General features: G+C 38.8%; 1 pseudogene; it reads right to left on the reverse strand.

Annotated features, from left to right (window-relative positions):
* The window catches only part of LOC142433239 (tumor necrosis factor receptor superfamily member 21 pseudogene), a 29,865-nt pseudogene extending 22,948 nt beyond the window's left edge, over window positions 1–6,917 (reverse strand).
* Window positions 6,918–9,499: the final 2,582 nt, after the last annotated feature.

Consider the following 9,499-nt stretch of genomic DNA (forward strand, 5'->3'; position numbering starts at 1 on the left):
GTCCTTCACTGACTCATAGTGTTATGGGGGCCAACACTAGAGACACAGTGTGGGAATTGCACCCGATCTGACCCCACCACACTGAAACAAAACACTAAGGGTGTGCAACAGAACAGAAAGGGGAACAGAGCAATGTAATACTAAAAGCAGACTTTTGGTAACCAAAAGTCGACTTTGGTAATACCCAGGTAATATCAAAAGTAGACTTTTTGGTAATACCCAGGTAATACCAAAAGTAGACTTTGGGGCCAGGGCATGGCACCTTATCAAACTCGACCAGCAAACACTCCTAAAGGTCAACAAACATACCTTGAACTATTTACAGACTTTTCTTTTTTTGTCATTGTATTTTTGTTGTTTTATTTTCCTTAGTTGTTTTGATTTGCTCTGTCTTGTTTTTTGTACATGGTATTATCTCTTCAAGTCTACCTAGATAAGATAGGCGGGATAAACAATCTGGAGGAGAAAAAAACGGGACCAATGGTACTTGGGGGACATGGGAGAAAGGGAAGATGGGAAAAGGAAGCAGGTATAAACAAATCCAGGGAAAAGGGCAAACAGTGATCCAAAATCAATGGTGAGGAGGGCGTAGGAGGCCTGGTAGAACTTCATCAAGGGCAATGTAACTGAGAGGAATTAATGAAACCCAAATGAAGGCTGAACATGATACTGGGACAAGAGGAAAGTAAAATAAAATGGAGGAAAGAACTAGGAGTCAAAGGGCATTTACAGAGGTCTAAATACAGGCATGCACATGTGTAAATATATTTATATATGATAATGGGAAAATAGATCTATGTGCTTATATTAAGGTACCAGATGGACATTGGGACTCTATTCAAGTACTTCCTCAATGCAAGGATTGGAAATACAGGGAATTCAGGACAGGTAAGGCCCTCAGGACCAATAATGAGAGTATCGATAGCAGGAGGGTAAGGGAGAAGTGGGGTAGAAAGGGGACCTGATCACAATGTTCTAAATATAAACCTCTCCCTAGGAGATGGACAACAGAAAAATCAGTGAAAGGCAACATTGGATAGTGTATGACATGAAAAGATAATAATAATTCATAAATTATCAAGTGTTTTTTTTGAGGGAAGGAAGGGGGGACGGGAAAATGAGGAGCTGATACCAAGGGCTCAAGTAGAAAGAAAATATCTTGAAAATGATGATGGCAATGCATGTATAAATGTGCTTGACACAATGAATATATGTATGGATTGTTATAAGAGTTGTATGAGCTCCCAAATGAAATTATTAAAAAAATACTGGTGGTATGGCTTCCAGTATAACAGTGACACACACAATCAAGCACAGTTTGACAAAATGCCAGAGGAATGGTGGATAAGAAAGAGTAGAAAATAATAATAGCAATCACACCTTGTTATTGACACAACAGAATTAACACAAGAATATTCATTTCCAGCTTCTCTTAGAGAACCATCTGAAGGAATAGCTATACTATAGGGAATAAAATCTGAAGACATATCCATTTCTAGAAGTCTATAGAATAAGATAAATTAGTTCTTTAATAGTTTGATAATCTTAAGGAAAATTGGCATGAGGTGTGCATGTAGACTCTCCGTGCCTCTGAACCATTTTTCTAAAAACCCGTACCTTAATTCTTATGCTACCTTCATGCTAACAGCATAAATTCTAACTTTTCTTTGTCTCTTGAATAAGGCAAATCTCTGAGTTTTATAGACTCAGAGCATTCTGAATTTTAAAGCAAGCGTCATCATTATAAGTATTTAATTGCTTGTGTAATTTATTTAATATTTACCAATGTGCGCTCCATGAGATGAGGGCTACTCATGGCTGTCTTCGCCAGTACTGTGTTGCTGCTAAATTTCTAGTCTACTGTGTATCCAAGTGTAAATGCTAAATAAAATATTGTACTTATTGACACTATGTCCCTTTTAAGGAAATAATAGGTAAATTGCTTTTACTCTTCAAAAGTTTCTTTCTTAATGAGATTTCTTGAAATGTACCCTTTCTTCCTTTAAAATAATTCCATCTATAAAAAACAATCCACATGATAATGGAGTATTTATACATTTTTAATGTGCTTATTTATGTTTATGTCATAACATATGTGTCACTAGGTTTCAAGATGAAGAGAAACCCAATACACTCATAACTTCATAATGAAACCCACATATTATAGATGGAAAATGACATATTTGATTCATTTTTTAAAACGCATTCTAAAACTTGTACTTGATGGAATTCATATGCATTCCTACTCACAATTGGAACCAATAACTTTTAGGTTTAAAAATATAATTGTATAGCTAGAAAAAATGGAGAAAATATTGAAGTTGCCAAGGATTTCATCTTGCTTGTATGTACAATCAATGCCCATGGAAGCACTCATCAGGAATTCTACATATCGAGTTGGGCAAATCTGCTGCATAAGACCTCTTTTAAAGTGTTAAAGAAGAAGAATGTCACTTTGTGGACTGACGCAACCCACGGGTCACTGTACCTGACCCAACCCATGGTAATTTCAGTCCTCACATATATTTTTCAAAATTAGACAATGAATAAGTAAGACTGAAGAAGAGAATTGATGGTTTGGAATCATGGTGCTAACAAAAAAGAGTCTTGTGCCATGAAATGCCAGAAGAATAAAAAATCAGTCTTGGAAGATGTACAGCCAGAATGCTCCTTAGAAGTGAGGATAAGAGACTTTGGGCATGTTTTTGGGAGAAACCAGTCCCTGCTAAAGGACACCATGCTTGGTAATGTAGAAGAACAATGAAAAAAGAGGAAGAGCCCCTACAAGATGGGTTGACACAGTGGTTGCAACAGTGGGCTTGAACATAAAAACTATATAAGGATGGCACAGGCCTGAGCTGTGTTTCCTTCTGTTCTGCACAGGGTCGCTATGAATCAGAACCTACTTAACAGCACTAACAACAACAATAAAAAAACAAAGGACACAAAAAGTCAAATGGTATTCTCTTATTCAAATGTCACTAAATTTTTTCTTCCTACTATATCCTAATTTTACCTATTGCATTTAATTTAAAAAGTTGACTATGACCTTAAAGGTAGCCAACAAGTATTAACAGAAACCAATAGAATTTAATAGTTACAACTTTAACTTTCTCTCTAAAACCAAACCCCAAATTAATAATTGCACAATTCAACCACTTGAGATTTTCAGGTATTTATGAATTTCAATCCTATTGTTTCCAATGTATCCTCACCTGACAGGTGTTGTTCCTTGGAACTACTATACTATGCAAAGATCATAACATCAGTGACATTTAAAATTAGATAACAGGTGAATGGGTGTTTGTTTATTACAAATAGTAAATTAAAAAGTAATGGTGACATTAAAAAAATTAGACTTTAACATGCTTCCCCAAACAAGCATATGATGGTATAGTAAATTATAGTATTCCAATGTACATCAACCCTTATAATCCTCTGTTGTCTGAAAATTGTAGTACCTGAATATGTTAATAAGAGGATTTTAAGCTAAATTTTCTGTGTTTCACTTTCTGATATATAAGCAGAAAACTTTTGACAGAAAAAAATGTTTTTTTTTTGCAATCTCTAATAAGAAAAATGACTTAAGAGCAAGTAATTTACCATACAGAAAATATTACCCCCAATTAATTTAATCAATTATAGTTTAAATCTTATATAGATCATCCCAGGTTATACATTTTCAATTTACTTATGACCCATCATATAAATCAAGCCCCATAAAATACATATTCAAAACTCAAGCACCATAAAATGATTCATAATAACACACATGTGCTACTTTGTGATGCACACCAAAACATTGTCATCATTGTTACTGTAAAACATTTTAGTGTACCTGAAAGTGTTTTCTGGTGTTTTTTAAGTATAGAAAGATATACTACACTACATGCCAAGACAAACATTTAAATATATATATTTTATTTTGAATTGGGTGAAAGTTTACACACCAAATCAATTTTCCAGTCAATACTGTATACGCATTTTGTTTCATAGTTTTCATTGCACTCCTCACAATGTACTATCACTTTCCTATATTTTTCCTATTGTCTGCTTCAATCCCACTTTCCTTCATAACACTCAAATGGTTGATCATTCTAAGGTGTTTGTACCTCCCTAGTGTTATTGTTCCCTTTATAGACTTGTCTATTGTTTGGCTGAAAATTGAGCCTTGGTGGTGAATTCACTTCCAGTCTGGTAGGTTGGCTAAAGGCCATTGTCTCAGGTGTACTACAAGTCTCAATCTGATTAGTAAGTCTGGCAAGACAAACATTTGACTAACAGAAGTTCTGAACCATATGCAATATAACTGTTGCAACGCATCTACAGCACGTTGGTTATCCAGGACTGCGTGTGGAATCTTTCTGAAAAGTCCTATTAAAAAAATCATTTATCATGGCATATATTGAAGTTAATTTTTCTAAAATAAAAATGTGTTATGCTCTGTGCTTAATAAAGTGTAGACCATGTTAACTTTATTTTGGAGAAAACAACAATATTTCTGTCTTAACCAATTCACTGTATTTCTATTTCTATCTCTAATTGTATTTTGGACCCCTGTGGTGTAGTGGTTATGAGTTGGGTGCAATTCTCAAGGTCCCCAGTTTGAAACCACCAGCAGCTCAGCAGGAGAAAGATGGGATTTTCTACACCTGTAAACACTTAGTCTTTGAAACACCCAACAGCAATTCTACCCTGTCGTGTAGGGTCACTATGAGATGGCATTGACTGGATGGCAGGGACTTCAATGAGAGAAATTTATATTTATTCTGTGATTCTGAAAGAATAAGAAAATATAATAATGGCTCTATATCCAAATTTCCAGGAATTTCAGTCAACTTCCAAAAATTGTTCTCTTTTCTTATCTTCTTAAATCTTCAAAAAATTGGTGTAGAAAAATCTTTTAATTAATTTTCTCCATGAACTTTTGGATGCCCATCCCTTGCATATAAGCCCACTATCATTGAGTCAATTCCTACTTATAGCTATCCGTTAGGACAGAGTCCAACTGCTTTTTTGGGTTTCTAAGACTGAAAAACTTTACAGGAGCAAACAATCTCAATTTTCTCCAGTGGAGTGACTGGTGGATTCAAATGAAATCTATAGGTTACTAGCCAACACTTAAATTCACTGAACCACTAGCACTCCTTGCTAAACATGTAGTCCTGTGTTAAAGTAATAGATTGATAAGTGGGTAGTTAGAAAATAGGATAAAATGCAGATTTATGTATGAGGACACTACTTCATTTCAACGCATCCAAAAAAATCTCACTGTCTTTGAATCAATTCTGATTCATAGTGACCCCATAGGACAGACTAGAACAGCACCTGTAGGTTTCTGAGACTGACGCTTTATGAAAGTAGAATGTCTCATCTTTCACCTGAGAAGGAGCTAGTGGTTTCAAACTCCTAGCCTTCCAGTTAGCAGCCCAACATGTAAACCACTGTGCCACCAGGACTCTCTCCTGAAGCTTTAATGTTGTTTTTGTTGTTTGATCAAGTAATTTCCAACTCAAAGTGACCCTATGAACAACAGAAATAAACACTGCCCAGTCCTGCACCATCCTCACAGTTGCTATGTTAAAAGCCATTGTTGCAGCCCATTTTTGAAACCATTGTGTCAATCAATCTTGTCTATAGCCTTCCTCTTTTTTCTGCTCCTCTAAATTACAAAGGAGGATGTCCTTCTCTAGGGTCTGTTCTCTCCTGACATGTGCCAAATGCCTGGGATGAACTCTTTCCACCCTTTCTTCTAAGGAGCTTTTTGGCTGTTCTACTTCCAAGACAATTTTGATTGTTCTTTTGGCAGTCCATGGTACTTTCAGTAGTCATTGCCAGCACCATAGTTCAAATGTATCTATTTTTCTTCTGTCTTTCTTACTTGGTGTCCCACTCTTACCTATGAAGGAAAGATATGTTTTATTATGATGACAGAGAAAGCATGGTTTGGTTTTATTACAGTTAGAGAGAAAGGAAAATGTATCTTTGAAGTTATGGTTGTTCAGTGCCATTGACTTATCGAGATCCTGTGTACAACAGAATGCAACATTGCCTGTCCCTGCACTATCTTCAGAGCTGTTCTTATGTTTTATGCTTAAGCCCATTCTTATTAATGCCAATAATTAAAATGCATCATTCCTTCCACAAACTTATTAATTGTCCAGCCTTCATATGCATACGAGTTAATTAAAAATCTCAAGGCTTGGGTCAGAAGCACCATATTTCGATAAATTGCCCATTTTTCAAGTCACCTTTCTTGGGAATTGGCACAAATATATATCAATATCCAAGGAGTTGAAATGGTCTAGGGTTTAGTGATTTGAATCAGACAGTCATATGTTCTACTAAGCTAAGAATAATATTGCAAAGGAATTAATTGACCAGAAAACATTTCAATATATATTCTGAAGTCCATTGTTGCCAGGGATTTGATAATATCCATATGTCTACAAAGATATGCCATTAATATGACTATTATTTCTAATTATGCATCCACCACTAATACCAAAGATAAATATATTGGAGATTATTACTAGCTCCTCTAGTCTAAACTTGACCAAGCATACACTCAAGATGCATTTATAATTATTGGTGATTATAATATGAAAGTGAAAAACAAATAAGTGGGATCAATTGTAACAATATATGGCTTAAGTGGGTTTTGGGGAAAAAAAAGTAAGGTGACCCGATCAGACTCGCCCGTCTGGAGCTCCTGCTTCCAGACGAGAAAATTGGGATGTAAGGTGAAGGAAACGGGGAGGTAGAGTCCTGAAATTATAACTATGGTAGTAGGGTCTCTCCTGAACCCCTTTGTGTGTGTGTGTGTGTGTGTGTGTGTCATTTCCACTCACAAAGCAAACCAAGAAAGCTTTAAACCGCTTTAACATTGGCGAGACTGCGGGCGCCAGCTGCGCCATTGCCTAGAGCAGTGATTTCTCCAGGCTGATGTCCTAGAGGGGACAGAATCCCATACACAAGGAGAACCCCAAGCGGGAGCTCTCCACGCTGTTGGCTACCTTGAGCTAACAGCCTGGGTAGTGGCAGTGGAGGGTAGCCATAATTTAGAATAGAAGAAAAAAGCAGATTTTTACCCGACATAGATCGCGGTGAGGGAGAACACATGTGGAAATTCAGGAGTCCAGGCAGCGAATTTAGTTCCAATTGGCCGAGAAGGAAACAACCCCCCTGATAAGCTGGATATCCCATTCTGGGGGTCAGCCTGACAGCCTCCAAATCAGAGCACATCACAAGCATAATAAACAAAAGGATGAAATATATATTATTCATTAAAAACTCAAACCCCAGCCTGGTTGCTCAGCTCTAAGGAGGACATAGGCGGGGGTTGGGGGGTGGGCGGGGGAGTGAGGGGGGTGAGCTTTGACTGTGGGAGACAATTTAATTTGATTTTATTCTAGCTGATCATGGGGGCAAAAAGTTTAAAAATAAAATCCTCTGATCTAGTAGGACACCAGCAGTCTAGGTAGGACAATAAGCCCTGCTTCCCTCTCAGTGATTCTGCACATAGCTGGGGAGGCCCTGCCTGTCCAGGAGCCCTAGACAGGGCTGTGAGAATACCCAAGCCCCCACCCCTGCTGCAGTGCTACATATATCACAAGCTCTCAACTGACGCCTGACCACAGTGCGATCTTGCCTTTGAAAGTAATCTCACATAACATCTGTGGAACTCTACATCAAACGGGTATACCACCCTGCTACTTTGAGGAAGAGATGGAACTCCTCCAGCCTCATGGACAGGTGATCAAGTCTCAGTTATCTCATCATCTACTACTCTATTTTTCTCACTGTATTCACTAGCCTTTCTATCTTTTCCACCACAGTCAGTCTCAACGAGCGTAGGTTTGTGTTGGGTTTTTTTTTTCTTTCTTCTTTTTCCCTCTTTATTTTCTTTTCCCCTATTTCTCCTCTTCTCTCCCACTCTCTCCTGTCATACACCACTACTGGCTTCCAGGTCACTACACTCACTTAGGGCAAATCGATCCAAATAGCAAGAGGAACTCCAGCCGGCCCTCCATGGGAGTGCTATACACCACACAAGGCAACTGGGACAAATATCTACACCGTGCTTCACTGCTGAGGAACCCTCTGTCAGACCTCTAATACGATCGCATCAACTAGGGCAATTCTGCCCAGCATCACTGGGTCCCTGCATTAAAAGGGCACAACAACCTGCCATTGTGGGGTAGGATCTAAACCCCTTTGACCCCACATTCAAGCAATCAGGGATCAGCTATCTCTTTATTCTTTATTTCCACTTTCTCTCTCTCCTCCCTCTTTACCATCATAGCTAATCTTAGTGAACACAGTTGGGATTTTTCCCCCTTCTTCTATTTCTTCTCTTTTTCTTTCTTTCCTCTTTCTTTCTTTGTTCTCTTTGGTTCTCTCTCTGCTTGTATGATTCTCTCTTCTCCCTCTCATTCCTTTCATATGCCACTGCTGGTTCCCAGACCCTTACACACTGCCTAGGGCAACCCTGTCCTCCCAGTGGACAGCCTGACAGCTAAGAAAGTGCTACACACAGGACGAGTCAGTACTACACAAAGGACAGCATGGGATCACCTATTTCTTTATGTTTTTTAAAATTCTCTCCCCTTCTCTCTTTTCTTCTTTTTCTTTCTTTCGTTGTGTTTTTCTTTCACTTTTCTTCTTTTTTCCTCTTCTTCTAACTCTTCTCAATTTCCTACCACAGCGTCAGCAGATTCAATCCGCCCTTTTAGTTGTTTTCTTCTCTTTATTTCTTTTTCTTTTTTACAATTTTCAATTTTGTTTACTCTGTGCATTTTAGTTGTGTGTGTGTGTGTGTGAGGGTGGGGGGGTGTCAGTTTGCTTGGCATTATTGCTCCAGTCTGTGTCTTCCTCTTTCTCTCTTTTTCCTCTCCACTCTCTTCCCTCTCACAAGCCACTAGTGGCCTCCAGGCCACCCCTCTCTGCCTATGGAAACTCTGAAGGCCCAACTGGGGGAGCTCCCACCCACATTTATTGGCTTGACAAGCAGCTGGGGAATTCACGCTGGTCCTCTTCCACAAACCAAGCAGCAGGAAATTCTCCCCTACAAACATTTGGGGCATTCCCAGCCTAAAACCTGAGGCCTTACAAGTGACTAGGGGAAATGTCTGACCACAACTGCTGGGGCTCCACGCTACTGCGGGAACATTTACCCATTCTCCAAGGCGATCTCTCTGTCTACGGTAATTCCCCTGAAAGTGACAGAGCTCTACACCAAGGAGGGTATACCCACACGCCCTCCTCAGCACTCCAGTTGCAGAGGAAAACACCACAGGCCAGCCAAGGTTCTCCAAGAACTGTGAAGCATACTTAGAGATCAGCCAAGGAAGCAATACCCTCTTGGGCACACAACAACCCGACCTGTGTGACATGAGAGGAATATCCAACACATATTCGAAATAATGGAATACTGGAAGGCTAGGATAAGGGTGAAACCACAGAAAGATATAGTGATAGCTTGACCCCTCAGTACAGC

Source organism: Tenrec ecaudatus, chromosome X (assembly GCF_050624435.1).
Source record: "Tenrec ecaudatus isolate mTenEca1 chromosome X, mTenEca1.hap1, whole genome shotgun sequence".
In the NCBI taxonomy this organism is placed as follows: Eukaryota; Metazoa; Chordata; class Mammalia; order Afrosoricida; family Tenrecidae; genus Tenrec; species Tenrec ecaudatus.